Below are 23,542 nucleotides of genomic sequence, written 5' to 3' on the forward strand. Positions count from 1 at the left end.
ACCTGGATTTATAGTGGCTTCTTAATTCAGTAATTACTATCCTTTGGGAAATGCCTCAGAGACCCATATGAATACAGAAGCGGAGACTGGGGTGATGCTGCCATAAACCAAGGAATGCCTAGGGGCCCCAGAAGCTGGACAACAATACAGAAGGATTCGTCCCTAAAGCCTTTGGAAGGAGCATGGTCCTACCCACATCTTGACATAATATTTCTGGCTTCCAGAGCTGTGAGAGAATAAATTCCTATTGTTTTAAGACACTGAATTTGTTATAGAAGCCCTAGGAAACTAACCCACCATCCTATTAGAATGTGATCACACAGGATCTTTCTGAAACATCCCTCTCTAATTATGCCTCTTGCCTGCCTAGCATCCTTTAGTGGCTGCCCAGAATCTCTGGCATTCCTATTGAGCCATTTCTGAATTCTGCAGGTGCTCCTGTCATCACTCTTGACCAGACACGCTTCTCTGTTGTCTTTCCTGGCCCCACTACCCAGCCTGACATCTGATTACTTCTAGTCTTCTCTAAGATCAAGAAGTCTGGGTATATATCTGAAGAAAATGAAAACATACATGCATTCCAATGTTCATAGCAGTATGATTTACAATAGCTAAGACATGGAAGCAACCTAAGCATCCATCAACAGATGGATGGGTAAATAAGCTGTGATATATACTGTATGTATACACATGTATAAACATACAACAGAATACTGCTAAACATGAAAGAATGAAATTTTGCCATCTGCAACAACATGGATGGATGTGGAAGGTACAATGCTCAGAGAAGTAAGAAATAAGAGAGTCAAATACTCTATGTTATCACTCATATGTGGAATCTAAAAAATAAAATGAATTGATATAATAAAACATAACAAAAAAGAAGTAGACCCACAGATATGAAGAACAAACTAGTGGCTACCAATGGGGAGACGGAAGAGTGGAAGGGCAAAATAGGGGATTAAGAGATGCAAATAGAATATAAGCTACAAGGATATATTGTGTAGAACAGGGAATGTAGCCAATATCTTGTAATAACTCTGAGTACAATCTATAAAAAAGTATTGAACCACTATGCTGTACACCTGTAACTAATATTGTAACTCAACAATACTTCAATTGAAAAAAAGAATTCAAATGAACACCTCCACTCAACAACCATAATGACTATAGAATGATTAAGGTCATTCACCTTAATTCCTTTTATTACTCTCTAATGCGCAAAGGGTTCTACTACACTTTCTCTCAAGTAACTTATCATCTATAATAAACTGTAAAATGTAATCTGAAACATACAATCTGCAATGTGAATTAAACAATTATTAGCATATTTTTGGCAAAGGGAAAAAATTTTTTTTTAATGTAATTGTCATCCTTGCTAAAAGTATCAATAATAATAAAGATTTGGCTCAGGGGTCAACTCCTCCAGGCAGCCTTCCCTCAACCACCATTGACTTGCAGTTTGAGTAGGTATTTCTTTCACACTAGATAACGTTGTATCTTGGGCAGCTTCTAGCTTAACACTTAGCATATTAAAACCATCTGATTCCTCATCAATCTTCACCAGAATGTAAGGCCTGAAACTGTGTCCCTTTCATCTTTGAGACCCAGTGACTGAAACTGTGTCCCTTTCATCTTTGAGACCCAGTGACTGTAGCTGTGCTTTGAACCATGTGGGTATTCATAGACAGTGGTTGAAAAATTGAGTGAATAGATGAATGGGCAAGGAGTTAGAAGGGAAGATTCATTTTGGAACCCAGAGTTTCAACACGTGGCAGTGGCTTATAACATGGTTTCTTACCTCTGACACAACTGACTGATAGACATAGCCTCTAACTTACTTGTCTGAATATACAGCTCATAGTATGTTTTCATAACAGCTGACATGATTGACTGACAGGGAAATCACTACCAAAAAAAGTTCAGTAAACAAACTAGATTTACAACGTTTGTCTATGGATTAAAAACCCCAAAGAAATGCAAAAACATTTTATATAGGAAATCCACATCCCTTTTGAATGCACAAAGAGCAAAAATAAAAACACTGTGATATTCTCAAAGTGATCTAAACATCACAGAATAAACCTCTTACACCTTTATGGATAACTGAGTTGGATGAATAACCTGTGATGAGTGAAAGAAGGCTGGATGTCAGAAGATGCTTTGATCATTCACATACATACACACACATCCTCAAAAGCACAGTTTCCTTGACACTGTTTTCTAATTTTGTAACCTCATGATACATATAATATATGTAATATATTAACTCAGTAGTCAGCTTCCCTGGTGGCTGAGAGGTAAAGAATCTGCCTGAAAATGCAGGAGACGTGGGTTCAATCCCTGGGTTGGGAAGATCCCCTGAAGAAGGAAATGGTAACCCACTCCAGTATTCTTGCCTGGGAAATTCCATGAGCGGAGGGGCCTGGCGGGCTACAATCCATGGGGTCCAAAAGAGTAGAGCACAACTTAGTGAGTAAACAAGAGCTCAGTAGTAAGTGGCATCCCCAGGGTCACCAGTGAAATCCTACTCAGTTTCCTTTTCTGCCTACAAGATCTCCTGGTTTACTGCCTGTAATGGCATGAATGGTAGCCCCCATGGTGGGGATATGTCCACATCCAAATTCACGGGGACTATGAGTGTGGCCATATTTGGGGAAAGTGTGCACATGTAATTAATTAAGTTATGGGTCTTAAGATGAGAAGAACATTCTGGATTATCCAAGTGGGCCACAATCCAGTGACAAGCATCCTTAGAAGAGATACACAGAAAAGAGACAGAGGAAAGAGGAGGAGACAGAGATGGGACCCATGTAGCAACCAGTTAAGGAACTCCTCGAATTACCAGAAGTGAGAAGAGGCCGGGAACTGACTTAACCCAGAGACTTGGAGGGGGACACAGCTTTGTAACCCCTTGACTTCAGACTTTTGGCCTCCAGACCTTGAGAATAAATTTTTGTCATTTACACCACCAAGTTTGTGGTAATTTGTTATGGCAGCCCCAGGAAGCCAATATACTGATAAATACATGTTTAAAATTATCTTAGATTTATTTTTTACCATTTAAAATTTTAATTTGTTTTGTAAAACAAAATGAAGCAAACAGAAATTAGTAAAAAGCAATTCAACAAAGAGATAAATATCCTAATCGATAAATCTTGACATTCACTGAAATGGACATCTAACTGTTTGGGGTGTTTAATAATGTGGAATCATTTTTTCTCCTTGCATCATTTATGAAAAAGGAGATCACAGAGCAAGTGACAGATGCTTCCATCATATTTGCATATTAAATAAAGACAAATGGGCTCTGAAAGGAGCAAGCAGATGAGAGGCAACAGCATCTCCCAAGGAATTATCAGGAGATGGATGGTAGCTGCACTCATCATTAAGAGGACACGCAAGCATGCAAGCAACATGACAAACGAACTCTGTAAAGAAATGAATAAAGGGAACTAGGTCGAGGATAAAAATGAAAGGAAAAATTAAAAGCATAAGCTTAATTAGCCAGGAATAACAGAAACACTGGATCTTAGTGACACAGGGACCTCACCTGCCAAGAGAATGAAGGTAGTAATCATCTCCACGATGCCTACTGACAGCTGATCTCCAGCCAATGCTTGAATACTTCTAGGAACGGGGCCCTTACTACCTCATAAGTTTGCATTATCTGAAAGCTTTCTTTGAAATAGCTTTCTTAGCCAAAACAAGATAAAAAGATATCTCCTTGCATCATTTATCCACTGGTGATGGTTCTGATTTAAGAACTTTACAAATTTTTGAATTAGTTCATTGAACAGATGGTGACCAGACCTATGAACCAAGCATCGTAATCACCAAGGATCTAGAGGCTTCAGAGCCAGTCACACAGGGTCAGGCAGGTAGGGAGCAGATGGGTACACTGCACTATTGCCCACACAGTTATGACAGGCTATCTGAGGAGGGGAAGCCAGCCTGAAGGAGGAAATTAAGACAGAGAGCTTTCTGTAAGAGCTGGTCAATTAGTTGAGTCCCAAAGTTAAGTCTCAGTCTGATGAAGGGTGTGTGTGTGTCTGTGTGTGTGTATAAAATGAAGGACTTCTCTGGCAGGAAAGGGTCCAGGCTTTCACTCACTTAGTTAAATACTTTTGAGCCCACTTAAAATGTGCTATTTTCAATGGTGAAGATACACAGAGAAGGAAATAAATAAAACACCCAAGACTCATGCAGCTTCCATTCTGTTGGAGGATACAGAAAATAGTTGGTGACAGCGCCAATAAATGAAATAATTAGGAAAACATATAGTCTATCAAGTGATGGACAAGCAGGAAAAGGGGCCAGGGAGTATCTGGGTGGAGAGGCTGATCATAAATAGGACGTGCTTTAAAAAATAAATAACTAGGATGTGCTTAGCTGAGCAGAGTGAAACAGGGAGAAGCCCAAGGAAAAACACATGCCAACTATTCTCGCCTCCAAGCACCCAGGTTGGCCTTCAGCCCATCTGACAATATCTAGCCAGTCTTCTCTCCATCAGCTCTTGTCATTTTCAGGCTAAGTCTAAACCATTATTGATATGAATTCCATTAAACAGAATAAAGAGAAAATAATTGTATCAATAGCATTAAAAAAAATAAATAAGGTAATCTAAAAAAAGCAGTATCATAGAAACCAGTAAGTAACAGCACTTTTTGTTAAAGTGACATTATATCAAATTATTTTATCACTCTTCCTTCCCGATTCTCTCTCTCAATCAGTTAGGACACACAGCTCCACATGGACCCGGCAGGAGAGACCCCTGCCCTGGGCCCTGAGCTTTCAAAGGCCCCAGCAGCCCCTCCAGCCTTGCATCACTCCCTACCCTGGGGGTCCAGGGGAAACACACACCTGGAGGCCACATCCCCTCAACAAAGTTGGTGATTCAGAAGGATAATTAAGCTATACAAATGAGGGAGAGATAAGTTACAAAAACTAAATAAGGTAAGTCAATTCAATAAGGTAACTAAAATAAAAGAAATCAATGGACAAAAGGGCTGTACTATAGATAGGCCAAAGTAGTTGAAGAGCTGAAACTCATGAAAGGAAGAATTTGCTCTTGAAGTGAAATGTGACACAATTTTACTGGCCTGAGATGAGACAAAATAACATTTTCTTTGGAAGTCATTATAGTTGCTAAAGATGTTTGGCGGTGGGGGAGGAGGGAGAGACAAAATTAATGAGATGCATTAAAAGCATTTAAAATGTTGGTAAAATTAAAAGTGGGACAAGGGCCAATAGACTCATGGAACAAAAAAATGTTAAGAGCAAACCCTGGTACACTGTTAAATGTATTAACTGTAATTGATAAAAATGGCATTTTCAAATGATGGAGCATGAATCAATTACCCAACAAGTGGTTCTAGGACATTTATGAAGGGAAAACTATCTTATCAAGATAAAGTCTAAATACACAGAACATTGATAATCAACTATACTTCAATAAAATTTTTAAAGGTCTAAACACTAAAACACAAAAAAGAAATCAATGAAAGTATTAATTAAAAAACAGAGGGGCTTCCCTAATGGCTCAGTGGTAAAAAACCAGCCTGCCAGTGCAGGTGACAGGTTCTATCTCTGATCCAGGAGGATCCCACATGCTGCGGAGCAGCTAAGCCCGTTTGCTAAAATTATCGAGCCTGTGCCCTACAGCCCATGCTCCATGACAAAAGAAGCCACCACAATAAGAAGCTTGCCCAAGACAACTAGAGAGTAGCCCTCACTTCCTACAACCAGGTAAAAGCCCAAGCAGCAGTGAAGACCCAGCACAGCCAAAAATAAATACATAAATAAAATTATTTTTTAAAAAGCCACAGAGATAGTTATATCCGGTAGGGCATAAACATGGCTTTTGTTTTCTAACCATAAGGCTAAAACCCAGCACCATAAAGTGAAGAGTTGAGAAGTCTGACTATAGAAGGAAAAAATTCTTTGTCTGAAAAATAATCATAGAAATTTAAAGGCAAAGAAGAAATAAGGTGAAATATTGAAAACATGTATAAAACGTTGGTATTCTTTACAAATAAAGAGTAGCTGAAATTATAAAACAACAAATTGATGTGTAGAAAAATGGGCAAAGGTCATGAAGATGCCACCAGTAAGAGCAGATTCACAAAAGTATATGCAAAACTGTTTAATTTCAGTTCAGTTCAGTCGCTCAGTCGTGTCTGACTCCTTGCGACCCCATGGACTGCAGCACGCCAGGCCTCCCGGTCCATCACCAACTTCCGGAGTTTACTCAGACTCATGTATTGAGTCAGTGATGCCATCCAGCCATCTCATCCTCTGTCATCCCCTTCTCCTCCCGCCTTCAATCTTTCCCAGCATCAAGGTCTTTTCCAATGAGTCAGTTCTTCACATCAGGTGGCCAAAGTTTTGGAGTTTTAGCTTCAGCATCAGTCCTTTCAATGTTTAATCTCACTGCTTACCAAAATAGCTTGAAGTAAAACAACAGCTTCATTTTCTCATCTATCAACTGGCAGGGATTTTAATGAATGATAAAATACTCTACTATATTTGCAAAGTTACATGGAAATGTTGACTTTTAATAGTGTATATTTTGGTAGAATTATAAACTTATAAAAAGCTTCTGATGGACAATCTGGCAATAAAGGCCAAAAAAGTGTGCATACACATGGACCCAAGCTCTACCTTTAGGAAAATTTTTGAAGGAAACTAATTTTAGTGTAATTTAGTTAAAAGGATATAAATGTCAGAGTTACTTGATAAAGGAAAATGGATATAAACTGTCAGATTCACACAACGGAACAAATGTTTAGTGCAATGGTTCTCAAAGTGTGGTCCCTGCAAGCATCATCTGAAAACATGTTAAAAAATACAAGTTCTCTGGCTCTTCCCAGACCTACTGAATCACAAATACTTGAGGGTTATGCCAGCAATCCTTGCTTTAAGAAACATTCCAAGTGATTCTGATGCATGCACACTGCAGTCTGAGAACCTCTTGCTGAGTGTGTAAATCAAGGGTTCTAGGAGGAACTAGATGGTACACTCATATTGGGGAGTTTGAAAATTTTTTAAAAGGAACCATTTACAAAAGTAAACTAACCATAAGGGGTGGTGCTGAAACTGGTAACAATAGGGCTGCATTATTATGCCTGAAAGTGTTAGTCTGCCAGTAGAGTCCAATTCATATGATCCCATAAACTGCAGCCTGCCAGGCTCCTCTGTCCATGGGATTCTCCAAGCAAGAATACTGGATTGAGTAGCCATTCCCTTCTCTAGGGGATCTTCCTGACCTAGGGATTGAACCTGGGTCTCCTGCATTGCAGGCAGATTCTTTACCATTTGAGCCACCAGGGAAGCCCTAGAGGGGATATAACTAAATCTAGAAAGAGGTAGCTGTGTGGAAATGACTGTGACCTGGGCTGGGGACTCAGCAACCCCCCAGTGACCCCAAAAGGACGTAGTAGTTAAAAAAAAAAAAAAAACCCTGCTTTGCTTGCCTTCCCCTCACTGATCTCATGCTGGAGGTCCCCACTGGATGATCCCAGAGGGCAGGGAAGCCCATTGGTGTGGTCCATTCGAGCCAGTCCCTAGGCACAGGCAGGATGAAAGGGTAGAGGAGGGCCTGAAGGAGCAACTTAAAACATGCCACACACGCAGCCATAGAAAAGGACTGTGTGGAATATTCATGTGGAAGGTGTTTGTGAAATAAATTTTTGAAAAGCAGAATGTGATCTCCTTTTCATTTATATATATATATACACACACACACACACACACACACACACACACATATATACACATATTTTGTGAACACACACAAAGACACAAAAAATGCTTTCAGGACATTTATCAAAGTATTAATATTAATAGTAGTTATTTCCAGATCTTGAGATAAGTTACCTTGACTGTTTTCTTTCCCTGCTACTTGATTTCTTTTACTTGCTATTTTTCTAAAAGTTCTATTAATATAATAAACATGCAAGAAAAAAAATTAAGGCACTCAAAACCATGAATTAAAGATGTGATGTAAAATTTTTTGTTCTGTAATTATAGCACTTTCTATGTAAAACTGTATAGGAGAAAAAGACAAAAGTAAATCTATTAAAATGTTAAAAATGATTCTGAAAAAAAAAAAAATAAAGAATCTCAAAGAACATTGGAAAACCAATATATCTTTCTAACATCTGACTGATTTACTGTTTATGAATGATAATCACCCATATGGATCAAAACTTATTGCCTTTTAACTTTAAGAAATGTTATAAACAATGTGACTATAGAAAAAGAAAATGTAATGAATAACAGTATGAATTAGTACTGTTTGTCATGTATGGATGTGAGAGTTGGACTGTGAAGAAGGTTGAGTGCCAAAGAATTGACGCTTTTGAACTGTGGTATTGGAGAAGACTCTTGAGAGTCCCTTGGACTGCAAGGAGATCCAACCAATCCATTCTAAAGGACATCAGTCCTGGGTGTTCTGTGGAAGGAGTGATGCTGAAGCTGAAACTCCAGTACTTTGGCCACCTCATGTGAAGAATTGACTCATTGGAAAAGACTCTGATGCTGGGAGGGATTGGGGGCAGGAGGAGAAGGGGATGACGGAAGATGAGATGGCTGGATGGCATCACCGACTCGATGGACGTGAGTCTGAGTGAACTCCGGGAGTTGGTGAGGGACAGGGAGGCCTGGCGTGCTGCGATTCATGGGGTCGCAAAGAGTCGGACACGACTGAGTGACTGATCTGATCTGATCTGAATAAACAGTTCTTGAATGATTACTATATAAGCACAGAACGATTTCTGATTTAACTTAATCAATGCTCACAAGAAGCTTCAAAGATGGGAGCTTTACTTCTAGACTATAGACAAGAAAACTAAAAGTCTTATACATGAGAGTTACTAGCCTAAGACTTCACCTCTTAACAGTTGGGGAGCAAGAACTCAGATTGGAAAAAGACCAAAATCTGTGCTCTACATATTTGTGGATGAGAATGAATTTGATTTTGAAAAGAATATATCAATTCTACCCCTATAAAAGTAAACCCTGGGACAGGGCAATTCAGTGCATAATTTCATGCAGTAATTAATTAGCTTAAGAGTAGAGCAATGGCTTCATGTCAATGTGAATCAAAATTATTACTTTAATGGTCCACACAGAGAAAATGTATACAGTGTATGTCAAAAAGAAAACATTTCAATTTTTTCTTACTCTAGTCTTAATACAGCCAGAGGACTGAATCTGCTATTAAAATATCATCTGAGTATTTGATATTAATAGAAGCTACTGATAAGAATATGTTTTCAACTAGGAAGCTGTGAGTTTAAAGATTTTTAATTCTGAACTGATTAGTTCAAGATTGAGAAAGGAGTACAACAGGGTTGTCTGCTGTCATCCTGTTTGTTTAATTTATATGCTGAGCACATCATGAGAAATTCTGGATAAGTTACAAGCTGGAATCAAGACAGCTGGGAGAAACATCAACAACCTCAGATATGCAGTTGATACCACTCTAATGGCAGAAAGCAAAGAGGAACTGAAGAGCCTGTTGATGAGGGTGAAGGAGAGTAAAAGATCCAGCTTAAAACTAAATACCAAAAAAGCTTAGATTATGGCATCTGGCCACATTACTTCATGGCAAATAGAGGGGGGAAAGGTGGAAGTAGAGACAGATTTCCTCTTCTTGGGCTTTAAAATCACTGGGGATGGTGATTGCAGCCATGAAATCAGAAAATGTTTGCTTCTTGGCAGGAAAACTATGACAAACCTAGACAGTGTGTTGAAAAGCAGAGACATTACTCTGTTGACAACCATCCATAGTCAAGGCTGTGGTCTTCCCAGTGGTCACATACAGTTGTGAGAGCTGGACCATAAAGAAGGCAGAGCACCAAAGAATTGATGCCTTCAAACTGTCATGCTGAAGAAGAAGACTGAGAGTCCCGTGGACAGCAGGGAGATCAAACCAGTCAATCTTAAGGGAAATCAACCCTGAATACTCATTGGAAGGACTGATACTGAAGCCGAAACTCCAGTATTTTGGCCATCTGATCCAAATGGCTAACTCATTGGAAAAGTCACTGGTACTGGGAAAGATTGAGGGCAGAAGGAAAAGAGGGCATCAGAGGATGAGTTGGCAAAGCAATGGACACAAATGTGTGCAAACTTTGGGTGATGGTGAGGGATAGGGAGGCCTGGTGTGCTGCAGTCCATGGGGTCGCAAAGAGTCAGACATGACAATTCAAGGCACTGTACCTAAAGCAACACCTCCCACAACTTTTAATCTATTTTGTAAATGTACTTACTGTGCTTATATAGGCTGACCGGTATGTTTTTGTGCATCTGCCTGTCCTATTTGAAGGTAAACGTCTCTGAAATAAAGATGCATATCTTACTAGTATGGGCTTCCACTATGGCTAGCACAATGCCCTTTGCCTATGTATGTGTACATCAGTTGTGAATGAATGTGTATCACTGAGGATAGGCTAAATTACACTGTGGGAACAAATCACAACCCCAGGTCTCACTGGCTAAATCTAACCAAAGTGTCCTTTCTAAATCACATTACATGCCACATCTGGGTTGGCAAGGGAGGTCCGTTTATCAGAAACAGACACTGATGGTAGCTTCAGAGTGAAACATGCTTTCTCGAACACTTCTATGTGGAAAGAGAATGCGGTGAATAGCCTCCTAAATTCACCCTAGATAAACGCAGATCACTTCCACTTTTATCCCTCTGGCCAGTGTAAATCACATGACCAAACCTAATTTCCACAGGCCAGGAAGTACAATCCTATCCCATGCAAGGCAGATGGAGAGCCAGAGGTATCTGATGACTGTATTACAGTCTGTCACAAAAGGTTTTTAAGAATGAACCATGATGTTGTTAGTACTTGTTAATACATTTCCCCACTGGTGACGGTTTACGATGTCAGTTTATCTTTTTTGGTACTAACAGAACCAAACACAGAAATAGACAAGTTTTATATATCTCCCTGACATTACAGTTGTACCACTGCTGAAATATCTGTCACTTTTATTTCATCATCATAAAATGAAAATTCATATTTATTATAAATTTTATTCCCTAATTTCATCTTTCTATATCTTTCCATAGGTATCTTTCCAAAGATAGAAAAATTAACCATTGATTAATAATGGCCAATTAAAAAAAAAATGAGAGAAGAAAGAATGGCTTGACGGCATCCCATAATTCATTCACTTGATTCAATGAACATCTATCGAGACCTGATCTTGCCCAGATACCTGAGAGATGCTGGGGGTATGAGAATGACTAAGCCTCAGAGTCGCTTCAGGCTGAAGGAAGGTACACCAAAAGAGTGTTGGAATGAATAATTTCACCTTTATAGGATAGTTTTTCATGTATTAGACTTTTGATATCACATATTTCTTTTATAACTTTGTTAAAAAGTAATTTAAAAAAAACTTCTCTAATCATCTATCCTTTTCATCAGAGCTCAGAATTGGTATAATTTACTTTCCCTAATTAAATGTTCTTTTACTTGTCTGCAGCTGCTAATTTTCTTCTTGTCTAGCTGTCATACAGTTTATTCTGGATTTATTGTTTTAAACACTTAAACGAGAAAGCGACAAATGAAATGTTGTTTCTTGCCAGTTCAAGTGGCTTCATCCATGAATAAAAGCCTTTATTGAGCAGATGCCTTTTCTACTCATTCATAAATTTATCAAACATTATACCTGTGTGATGACAGTGGGCACACAAGGCTGGAAGGATCTATCTAGGCACAGCAAGCTGGTGACTGCAAGGGTTTCTACCAAGCCCATTTCATAAAATAGGTGTTTGCTGTATTCCATGATAAATGCCTGCCAACTTTTATTATCTTGGAGCAAATATAATTATCATAGATAAAAAGCAAAACATTAATTTAATACTCAATGAATATAGGAATACATACCAAATAAATCTATCAACCAACATATATAAATTGATCTTCACATGTTTAAATAACATATATTTACAATTCTTTGGCAAAAATAAAAGTTAATTTCCATAAAATTGCATGGTCATTTTTGATAAACTTAGATTCTTATAACATAGAATTGTCCCTGTACTCTAATTTTACCCCATACTTTCTATGTGTTCTTCTTTACATGTTGTTTGTTATACAAAAAATGTCTCTGAGTTCTAAAGCTTTTTTGATCCCCAAAGCCCTCTTTGCTCTTCCCGTTTCCAGTTGCCATGGACCCTAATCTCCGTGGTATGTTCTTTATTGTTTATTTTAAACAATTTTATGTTTTTGAGGACATTCGAAAGAGCTGTTAAATTTGACTGCAATATAATGCATCTTCACAAGGACATTTATAGTGATACGTACTTCCATACTTTTTAGGAATTTTCCTGTATGTTATCTCATTAGGTAAAGTGAAGCACAGGTTAGTTAATTGGAAGGTTATGTTACTAGTTAGTCAGGTACCCGGGGGGCTGTTAGGTAACATGGATGTACTGCATGGTTTGAAAGCAAAAGGCAGGCTCACTAAGGACTCAGCCACAGTCTCGGGTTTGCAGTCTGTACTCCTTGGAAGGACATGCAAAATCCAAACCCCAGACCCAGAGTGGTGGCAGGTGTGACAGGCTGGGGCCTGGAACCCTTTGATTCTTGCTTGCACTTGGACATATGTCTCCTCCAGCAACAGAATATAAAGAAACTAAAAGGGACTAAAAGTAACTGTGTACATGCACCAGTTGGGACAAATTAAGAACAAGATACAAAGAGACCAAAAACCCAGCTGCCACTTCTGAGATGTCCAGAACAAAAGCTCTGCACATGATTCTTGCACATAGCCCCACCAAGGGGGTGAGCAGACCACCCAAGCCACCCCTCAGTTGGACCCATGGATCGGCCCCTATCTTCACTCCGTTTAAGAGACAAGCTCAACACCCCCTCACATTAGGAAGCAAGCAAGGGCACCTGTTTCTTGTTTGTGCTGCAACAAGAGTCCCAGTAAAGCCTTGGCTGACTTTTTCATCTGATCTCTTTCCAGTTTCTATTGATTAAGGAGTCCAAGAATCCTGGTCAGGGACAGGTCCACTCGTGGGTCAGAGGTGTTCTAGTGTTCCAGTTCTGAGGTTAAATATCTTCTTTCGATATTTCAAAGCTTATATAATTTAAAAAAGATAACTCCTAAAATTTCACAAAATATTGTTTCACTGTGTAAGAAACATTACTCTGCAAAAATACATCTGAGAACCTACCCGTAACAGTAGCTGTAAGAGAACAGAGACCTTTGGAAGGACCATGACCGGACCTTTATGGAGCCTCAGTTAAGAAACACCCCAGCAGCTTAACACTTTTACCTGCCTGCACTCAAATGGAGAGCTTTCTGGAAATTTCCTCATTATAATGCAAATCCAAGAATTGCTTTAAAAAATGCAACCAGAATGGATACGGAAGTCAAGTAACATATCAGGATTAAAGCTAATCCTCCAAAGAGAAATTGCTTTTCAATGACAATCAAAAAAACACAACATATTAAACACAAACTTCCCATTTACTGTAACAACAAAAAATGTAGAATAAGTGCACATGGACCTGGAAGTATATTATGTTAATAAAATAGTAAATAATAATTATTGCTTTTTATCTCAATTCTGTATGCTTTTCACACAGGCTCCTTCTAATTCTCACAACAACTCCACCAGGTCGCTGTTATCCACTGGGACCAGCAGAAAATGAGGTCAGGACAATTGAGTAAACTGTCAGATGGCACAGCTCTCAGCAGAGTCAGGTCAGGAACCTTTGTCCTTCTTCAAAGCTTCTTCAGAGTCTTCACTCCCCACCATCCTTTGATCAGCACGACCCATACACAGAAAACTGCAAGATGCTGCAGAGGACACTTGAACTGAATGTAGGTTCATCAATGTTCCCAGATGGGAAAACTGGATAGTAAAAAGAAATCTTTTCTTCTCAAAATAATGTACAGATTTAAAATCCCAAGGATGGATTCATGTTGATATATGGCAAAACCAATAATAAAGAAAAAATAAAAAAATAAAATCCCAAGGAGACTTTCCTCTGTAGGGGATAGCTTTTTTGTGGAAACGTTTCCCCTAAGTTCATTGATATGCATAAACAGGGAATGAAGGCACTGTTTTAGCTCTGCCCCTTTCTTCCAAGCTGATGAGAAGGCAGTAGAAGACTTAAAAGCCATAAAGCCACAAGAACATACAAGAGATAATAACAATGAATGAGAGATAATCCACTTTTTTTTTTTTTTTGAACAATGGATGGTATGGAGATGTTACTTAAATTAAAAGGCAAGAAGCAAAGAACAAGCCCAAAGAAAAGGCAATCAGCAGGGAAAAAGCCAGTTCACATCACAGAATCAAAAAAAGTTCTAGAACTGAAAGGTGAGACCAACAAGGGGACAAAAATAGGAGAAAGTGCATGCAGGGAAATTTGGTCTCTCCCCCACCGCAGCAATAAATAGTTTATTTTCAGAGGAAACTTTTGAAAAGCAGCTCTAAATTTCGAGGCAGCAGACACAGAGGCGGGGAGAGGTGCGCTGCTGAACTAGAGGATGCTGAGCCTGCCTGTCTCGGCTCCCAGAACCCTACAGTCAAATTCTGTCACAGGAGGAAGTCTGGAGGCTTATTCTCCGGGAGAAAATGACCAGCTCAAGGGAAACAGCTACATATGGGAGGGTTAGAGGCGGTCTTCCAATGAAGTGAAGCCCACCGATTGATGGACTAATCCTTATTCTTAAATATGACCAGATGGCCAAGGATGACAAGATATTTGAACCAGAGAAACACAGAGATCAAAACAAATAGGTAGGTTAAAAGAATTTGGAAGAAACACATCAAGGAGCAGAAGAAAACTAACAGCATCGGGAAAAAAAGATAATGCATGCCTTTACATAAGAGAATTGATCCATAAAACAAGAATCAGAGTCTATGAAAATAACAATAAAGAGTAATCTAAAGCTCTCAAAAAAGTAAATATTAAATATTTGTCTCTCCACTACGTAATTTTTAAAAATCATTTGGAACCTCAGTTCCAGATTGTTATTATGATGTTAATTTACGTGTCTTATATAAGGATTTTTTGTTCACAGTTATATTAAAATTCCACAAATATATGTTTCAAAACATATTTCGGCTTATCAATGAAATCACCAGTTTCAGTGCTTATAACTGTTTCTCGCATGCACTTCCCCTTTCATTGGTTCAGCATTCTGATGGATTTTAATGAATATTTTTTCCAGAAATAGTGCCACTGACAGACTATTTCCTAGGTACTGACATGTCCCAGGTGTATTTCTTGCGTGCGGTATAAATCCTGGTTTGTCTCTACGCAGTACTCTAGGTCCACAATCCTAGTGAACCTCCTTTTGTCATCAGGCAGTATGGCTAACTGACAACACTGCTGGTCTCTTCCATTTATAAAATTTAAATGTTTATAGGATTCTTCTCTTTACCCGTGAAATTAAAACATTGTTAGGATACATATATGTGCCTGTCTTTTTCAGTACCCTACAGAGGCTTGGGAGGACTTTTTCAGCAGAAACCTCAGATCTTTCTTTAGTGCAGATAAATTCTCTTTTATGTATCTTTAAATATTACCACTTCTCCATCTGCTCTATGTTAGAGTGGATGAGGGGAATAAACATATGTCAGAGACACTAAGTCTATCCTCTCACTTATCTTTTATAATTTTTATTTATTTATATTTTCACTCTACGTTCTGTGAACGTTCCTCAAATTAGTTTCAAAATTCCCACTTCAATTTTTAGCAGTGTTTAATTGGTATTTGTTGCCAATATTGGTAGGACTCTCAGTAACCAAATTTTCAATTTCCTTTTTCATAGCTGTCTACTTTTTTAGCACAGTATCCCCCTCAACTTTCCTTGAGGTTGCTAGCTGGGTTGTGTTTAAATGTCTCTTCTGTTTCAATTAATTCTATTTTATGTGTTTTCTCTAAACACTCCATATCCCACCAATCTGCCCTGCTATTTCCTTTCAGATAACTTCAGTTAAAATTTCTTATTATTTGCTCATATTTATCAAATGAAAGTATAAATCATTCTGTGTGCCAAACACAGTACTAAATAATATAAACTTTGTCCTATAAATCCCCCAAATCTAAGATAAATGTTGTCCTCCCTGAGTGTCACCTGGAGGTGAAAAGACATAGGATTCTGTGGTGAGTTAGGGATTCTGTTCAAACTACTGAGATCTTTCAGTCCCTCAATCTCGCTCCTTCAGCCTCTGCTTGGAACCATGGGGACATTTGTGCAGTCAGAGCTGGGAGTGCTTAGAGAAAGTCTGGGAAGAGCACAAGAACCATATTTTCTTTTTCTTTTCTGTACAACTATGTTTTTTTTTTTTTTTTTTTAACGTTTTGGCCATGCAGCAAGCACGTGGGAATCTTAGTTTTGTGCATAGGGATCGAACCCTCATTCCCTGCAGTGCAAGCACAGTCTTAACCACTGAACTGGTAGGTAAGTCCCTCTCTGTATTTATTGTACATATGCAGAGTCACTGGAGACCTCTTGACATCTGCCCACGTGGGAGTCAGCCAGGGTCCACAACCAATTATCTAGCCAGCCATCCATCAAGTGAAGATGGGAGAGAGACTACAGAGGTCCATGGGAGATGCTCAGGGACAAGTATCAAAGTCCTTCATCTCCCATCCTACCCTCCTAAGCTCAGTGGCTCAAGGCCACGATTTTTAGGGGTTGCTCAAGACACCCATCTTCTCGGGATTCTCTGCTTTGCCTGTACTGGGCTGAGGATCAAAAGCTACTGACTGATTTCTTGATCATTCTGCTGCTCTCATCTTTAAAATGTTGGTTCAATGACGATACTCTTCCATGTTAAAAATAAATCTATCTGAAATCAATTGTTAATATTTTAAAGCAGTGTTGCAGACAATGTAACTTAAAACTTAGGTCCTGAACTTAAATAACCTCAATTTAAATCCTGGCATCACAAATTATTCTGTGAACTTGAGCGAGCTATTTTATTTCTCTAAATATTTTCTTTCCTGTAAATTCACAAAAAGAGGGTTATTAAGAAGAATAATGAGATGAGATATTTAAAGCATTTAGCACAGTACCTGGTTTGCAGTAAACAAAATAAATGGTTTTTATCATTATTTTTGACTGTAAAAATCTCCAGAGTCAGTAATGTTACGAAGATACCTAAAATTGCCACAATGATTTCAAACTGAGTTCTAGGGTAGGGTGGGGAGGCAGCGAGACGAGGTATGCTGCTGCTGCTGCTGCTAAGTCACTTCAGTCGTGTCTGACTCTGTGCGACCCCAGAGACGGCAGCCCACCAGGCTCCCCCATCCCTGGGATTCTCCAGGCAAGAACACTGGAGTGGGTTGCCATTTCCTTCTCCAATGCATGAAAGTGAAAAGTGAAAGTGAAGTCACTCAGTCGTGTCCGACTCTTTGCGACCCCATGGACTGCAGCCTACCAGGCTCCTCCGTCCATGGGATTTTCCAGGCAAGAGTACTGGAGTGGGGTGCCATTGCCTTCTCCGGTCACGTCCACTAATCTGTAGCAATTCTCCAACATTCTGCTGCCTTTCATGGCCTTGATACTTTTACAGAACTCTTGTCAGTTATCTTGTAGAACATCCTTCAATTTGGGTCTAATACTTCCTCATGATTAGACTGAGGTTCTGTGTTTTGCGTAAGTATACTCATTAGTGACATGTGCCTCTCAGTGCATCCTATATCTTACTAGTGGTGATATCAACTTGGTCACTTGGTTAAGATGAAATCGGGTATAAACTTGTCAGGTAGTTAGAACATAAAAGAGAGTCCAAGATGGCACAAACACCCAGCAGGTTTAAAAAAAAAAAAAAAGGCCCATGCAAGGAGAAGTGAGGGACCGGAGTGAGAACCTCTGGAAAGAAAACATGCCCAAAGCACACCCCTTTCCCTGATTGGTCCTCAGTTCAGTTCAGTTCAGTTCAGTTGCTCAGTCGTGTCTGATTTTTTGACCCCATGAATCACAGGACGCCAGGCCTCCCTGTCCATCACCAACTCCCGGAGTTCACTCAAACTCACGTCCATCGAGTCAGTGATGCCATCCAGCCATCTCAACCTCTGTCATCCCCTTCTCCTCCTGTCCCCAATCCCTCCCAGCATCAGAGTTTTTTCCAATGAGTCAACTCTTCGCATGAGGTGGCCAAAGTACTGGAGTTTCAGCTTTAGCATCAGTCCTTCCAATGAACACCCAGGACTGATCTCCTTTAGAATGGACTGGTTGGATCTCCTTGCAGTCCAAGGGACTCTCAAGAGTCTTCTCCAACACCACAGTTCAAAAGCATCAATTCTTTGGTGCTCACCTTTCTTCACAGTCCAACTCTCACATCCATATATGACCACTGGAAAAACCATAGCCTTGACTAGACGGACCTTTGTTGGCAAAGTAATGTCTCTGCTTTTCAATATGCTATCTAGGTTGGTCATAACTTTCCTTCCAAGGAGTAAGGGACTTTTAATTTCATGGCTGCAATCACCATCTGCAGTGATTTTGGAGCCCAGAAAAATAAAGTCAGCCACTGTTTCCCCATCTATTTCCCATGAAGAGATGGGACCAGATGCCATGATCTTAGTTTTCTGAATGTTGAGCTTTAAGCCAACTTTGTCACTCTCCTCTTTCACTTTCATCAAGAGGCTTTTTAGTTCCTCTTCATTTTCTGCCATAAGGGTGGTGTCATCTGCATATCTGAGGTTATTGATATTTCTCCCGGCAATCTTGATTCCAGCTTGTGCTTCTAGCCCAGCATTTCTCATGATGTACTCTGCATATAAGTTAAATAAGCAGGGTGACAATATACAGCCTTGACGTACTCCTTTTCCTATTTGGAACCAGTCTGTTGTTCCATGTCCAGTTCTAACCATTGCTTCCTGACCTGCATACAGGTTTCTCAAGAGGCAGGCCAGGTGGTCTGGTATTCCCATCTCTTTCAGAATTTTCCACAGTTTATTGTGATCCACACAGTCAAAGGCTTTGGCATAGTCAATAAAGCAGAAATAGATGTTTTTTTGGAACTCTCTTGCTTTTTCCATGATCCGGAAGATGTTGGCAATTTGATCTCTGGTTCCTCTGTCTTTTCTAAAACCAGCTTGAACAACTGGAGGTTCACGGTTCACGTATTGCTGAAGCCTGGCTTGGAGAATTTACTTTATTAGCGTGTGAGATGAGTACAATTGTGCAGTAGTTTGAGCATTCTTTGGCACTGCCTTTCTTTGGGATTGGAATGAAAACTGACCTTTTCCAGTCCTGTGGCCACTGCTGAGTTTTCCAAATTTGCTGGCATATTGAGTGCAGCACTTCCACAGCATCATCTTTCAGGATTTGAAATAGCTCAACTGGAATTCCATCACCTCCACTATCTTGGTCATGAAGATCTTTTTTGTACAGTTCTTCTGTGTCTTCTTGCCACCTCTTCTTAATATTTTCTGCTTCTGTTAGGTCCATACCATTTCTGTCCTTTATTGAGCCCATCTTTGCATGAAATGTCCCCTTGGTATCTCTAATTTTCTTGAAGCGATCTCTAGTCTTTCCCGTTCTGTTGTTTTCCTCTGATTGGTCCTTGGTGCAACTAATTGGGTGAATGCTAGTATAATCCCCTATTTGCATATGGTCAAACCAATCAGACCCCAGGGACAGTACATCCCCTATCTGCATAGGGCATAGCCAATCAGGCTCCACAGGGAGGAAACAGAGTATAAAAAGAGAAGTATAGGAAAGTCTGTGTGCTTCTTTGGTGGTCCTTTCCCTGATTTGTGTTATTTTTTAACTGCCTGTTTCCTGCTTGAGCTCTAGTTTGTCCTTAAAAATAGTACCTACTTAATAAGTACTGTATGTTGTAGCTACAAGTGGTCTGTGGTTTCAAATCTTTGCTTCTACCAGACAAGGAGGAAGAGGAGAAAAGGAAACCAACAAACTTACCTTTTTCCTCTGTGATCAATAAATCCTCGGGGGAGATGCTTCGATACTATATAAATATCCTGTTCCTCTTCACACTTTTATGGTCTAATTTCAGCATCCATCCACAGATCTCACATGAAACAACTGTTATCGGGGTGTTATAATGGTAATTTTCTATTTCCTTAATTTCTTCAAAATTTACCAACTGGAATTCTTATGCAAGGAAGGGCTGTCCCTACATGTTTGACACCCACTGAGTTTCAGAGCCAGAGGAGACTTAAGATCTGAGACCTCAGATGCCAGCAGCTTTGGCATCATCTGAGTGCTTGTTAGAAATGCAGAATCTCAGGCCCCACTGGGACCTACTGGATCAGAATCTGCATTTTAACAAGACTGAGTAATTCGTGTGCTTTGAAACTCATTCACATTTATTAAGGTGCTTGACAATTGAGGTCTACTTTGAGTTAGCAGAGTCAGCCAACACTTGTTTTCTGACTCTCAATTCATGTTCCTCTTCTAACTTGGTTGATCCATTCCCAAAGGAAATACAAAGCACACAGGCTTTAAACTTGAAACTGAATTTAAATATTCAACACTGTTTATCTGCCTATCTACTGATCCATTCTTAGGCAACCAAGTTAACCTCTCTGAACTTCAGTTTCCACATCTGTAAATTGATGAAAATATTAAATTAGGGATAATAGGGAAGATGAGATAATACCTGGGGAGCACCTGGCATGTGGCATGTGACTGACAAAGAGATATGTGTGCTGATGTGGCCCAGCTGTTGGGAGTGCTATCCACACTCAACCTCAGTGGTGCCTTCAGCCCTTCCAGGGTCAGTCTCTGTGATTGACAGCTGCCTCATTCAAGGTCATGACCTCCAGTGGTGACCCATATCCAAAGACAAGTATATAAAGGCCCAACCATTCTGGTCCCACAGAACAACCCTGACAACCACTCCAGCTCCAGAGGCACTCTTGACTAAACATCCTAAATATTTCAGAGCCCATTTCCAGGACTCAAACTGCCATGCAATACAAAATTGTATTGAGAATCAGGAACAACTATTATGTGAAAGAGGAGAGTGAAAAAATTGGCTTAAAGCTCAACATTCAGAAAACGAAGATCATGGCATCCAGTCTCATCACTTCACGGCAAATAGATGGAGAAACAGTGGAAACAGTGGCAGACTTTATTTTGGCGGAGGCGGGGGGCCTCCAAAATCACTGCAGATTGTGACTGCAGCCATGAAATAAAAAGACGCTTATTCCTTGGAAGAAAAGTTATGATCAACCTAGATAGCATATTAAAAAACAGAGACATTACTTTGCCAACAAAGGTCCGTCTAGTCAAGGCTATGGTTTTTGCAGTAGTCATGTATGGATGTGAGAGTTGGACTATAAAGAAAGCTGAGTGCCAAAGAATTGATGCTTTTGAACTGTGGTGTTGGAGAAGACTCTTGAGAGTCCCATGGACTGCATGGAGATGCAACCAGTCCATCCTAAAGGAAATCAGTCCTGAATGTTCATTGGAAGGACTAATGTTGAAGTTGAAACTCCAATACTTTGACCATTTGATGCGAATAGCTGACTCATTTGAAAAGACCCTGATACTAGGAAAGATGAGAGGAGAAGGGGATGACAGAGGATGAGATGGTTGGATGGCATCACCAACTCAATGGACATGAATTTGAGTAAACTCTGGGAGTTGGTGATGGACAGGGAGGCCTGGCATCCTGCAGTCCATGGGGTTGCAAAGAGTCGGACACAACTGAGCGACTGAACTGAACTGCTATGCCTTGGGGATAACCTTTGCATATTGTCCATAACACTAAATGCAAATTGACCCAAATCATATTAAATACCTATAATGCATCTGGCACAGTGCTAGTTATAGAAATGCAGAGAGAGCACAGGGAAACACTGCTTGCTGTTAAATAGGGAAGACTAAAACAAGATGGTACAGTCAACCAAAACACTATTTTGATAAAATTACTGTGGCCATTGGCTGGTATAGTCTCAATCCAAATTCCCCTAATATTAGAATCCTGATACAGCTTCATCAAGCACCATCCACCACTGGAGAACCCTAGAGTCAGGAGGTAGAGGGTAACCACTCACTTTCTAACAAAAAAATGAAGACAAGACTGGACTTTAAATTAAAGAAGCTCATTGTTTCTTGAACAACTCTTTGCTTACCCTTGATAAAAAAAAAGTCCCGAAATAAGTGTCAGCAAGTTACTGGACATCCAAGTCACAAAGAATGTGAAATCGAGTTTTATAGCCCTGCTTTTCAAAGTACTTTTAAAAGTTTTTCTGCACTTTCAACTGCTCCACATGACAAAAGGAAAACTACACTGTGCTTCTTTTGCAAATGAATGTACCTGAAGGTCAAAACGACACTCTATGTCACTCTCAACAGGTAGAAATCATGTAAACCTCGATTATTTACTCTGATGAAAGATCTTTTAGCCTGAAATGTTGTTACAATACACACACACATAACATTCCTACATGATTAAATCTGCATTACCATGAGAAATGGTAATTTCATTCCTATCCCAAAGAAAGGCGATGCCAAAGAATGCCCAAACTACCGCACAATTGCACTCATCTCACACGCTAGTAAAGTAATGCTCAAAATTCTCCAAGCCAGGCTTCAGCAATACGTGAACCGTGAACCTCCAGTTGTTCAAGCTGGTTTTAGAAAAGACAGAGGAACCAGAGATCAAATTGCCAACATCTTCTGGATCATGGAAAAAGCAAGAGAGTTCCAGAAAAACATCTATTTCTGCTTTATTGACTATGCCAAAGCCTTTGACTGTGTGGATCACAATAAACTGTGGGAAATTCTAAAAGAGATGGGAATACCAGACCACCTGACCTGCCTCTTGAGAAATCTGTATGCAGGTCAGGAAGCAACAGTTAGAATTGGACTTGGAACAACAGACTGGTTCCAAATAGGAAAAGGAGTACGTCAAGGCTGTATATTGTCATCCTGCTTATTTAACTTATATGCAGAGTACATCATGAGAAATGCTGGGCTGGAGGAAGCACAGCTGGAATCAAGATTGCCGGGAGAAATATCAATAACCTCAGATATGCAGATGACACCACCCTTATGTCAGAAAGGGAAGAAGAACTAAACAGCCTCTTGATGAAAGTGAAAGAGGAGAGTGACAAAGTTGGCTTAAAGCTCAACATCCAGAAAACGAAGATCATGGCATCTCATCCCATCACTTCATGGCAAATAGATGGGGAAACAGTGTCAGACTTTATTTTTCTGGGCTCCAAAATCACTGCAGATGGTGATTGCAGCCATGAAATTAAAAGTCTCTTACTCCTTGGAAGGAAAGTTATGACCAACCTAGATAGTATATTCAAAAGCAAAGACATTACTTTGTCAACAAAGGTCCGTCTAGTCAAGACTAGGGTTTTTCCAGTAGTCATGTATGGATGTGAGAGTTGGACTATAAAGAAAGCTGAGTGCCAAAGAATTGATGCTTTTGAACTGTGGTGTTGGAGAAGACTCTTGAGAGTCGCTTGGACTGCAAAGAGATCCAACCAGTCCATCCTCTCAAAATCAGTCCTGGGTGTTCATTGTTAGGACTGATTTTGAAGCTGAAACCCCA

At 39.7% G+C, this 23,542-nt stretch overlaps 1 protein-coding gene and 1 long non-coding RNA gene across 7 annotated transcripts in view; one reads left to right on the forward strand and one right to left on the reverse strand.

The window, feature by feature from the left end:
• The window catches only part of LOC139182745 (uncharacterized), a 29,308-nt gene extending 18,131 nt beyond the window's left edge, over positions 1-11,177 (forward strand). Inside the window, exon 3 of the long non-coding RNA XR_011566282.1 lies at positions 11,090-11,177. This is a non-coding gene — a long non-coding RNA (uncharacterized lncRNA). The remainder of the gene's footprint in view (positions 1-11,089) is intronic.
• The window catches only part of HECW1 (HECT, C2 and WW domain containing E3 ubiquitin protein ligase 1), a 481,556-nt gene that overhangs the window by 417,065 nt on the left and 40,949 nt on the right, over positions 1-23,542 (reverse strand). The window lies entirely within an intron of this gene.

This window comes from Bos indicus, chromosome 4, assembly GCF_029378745.1.
Source record: "Bos indicus isolate NIAB-ARS_2022 breed Sahiwal x Tharparkar chromosome 4, NIAB-ARS_B.indTharparkar_mat_pri_1.0, whole genome shotgun sequence".
Taxonomy (NCBI): Eukaryota; Metazoa; Chordata; class Mammalia; order Artiodactyla; family Bovidae; genus Bos; species Bos indicus.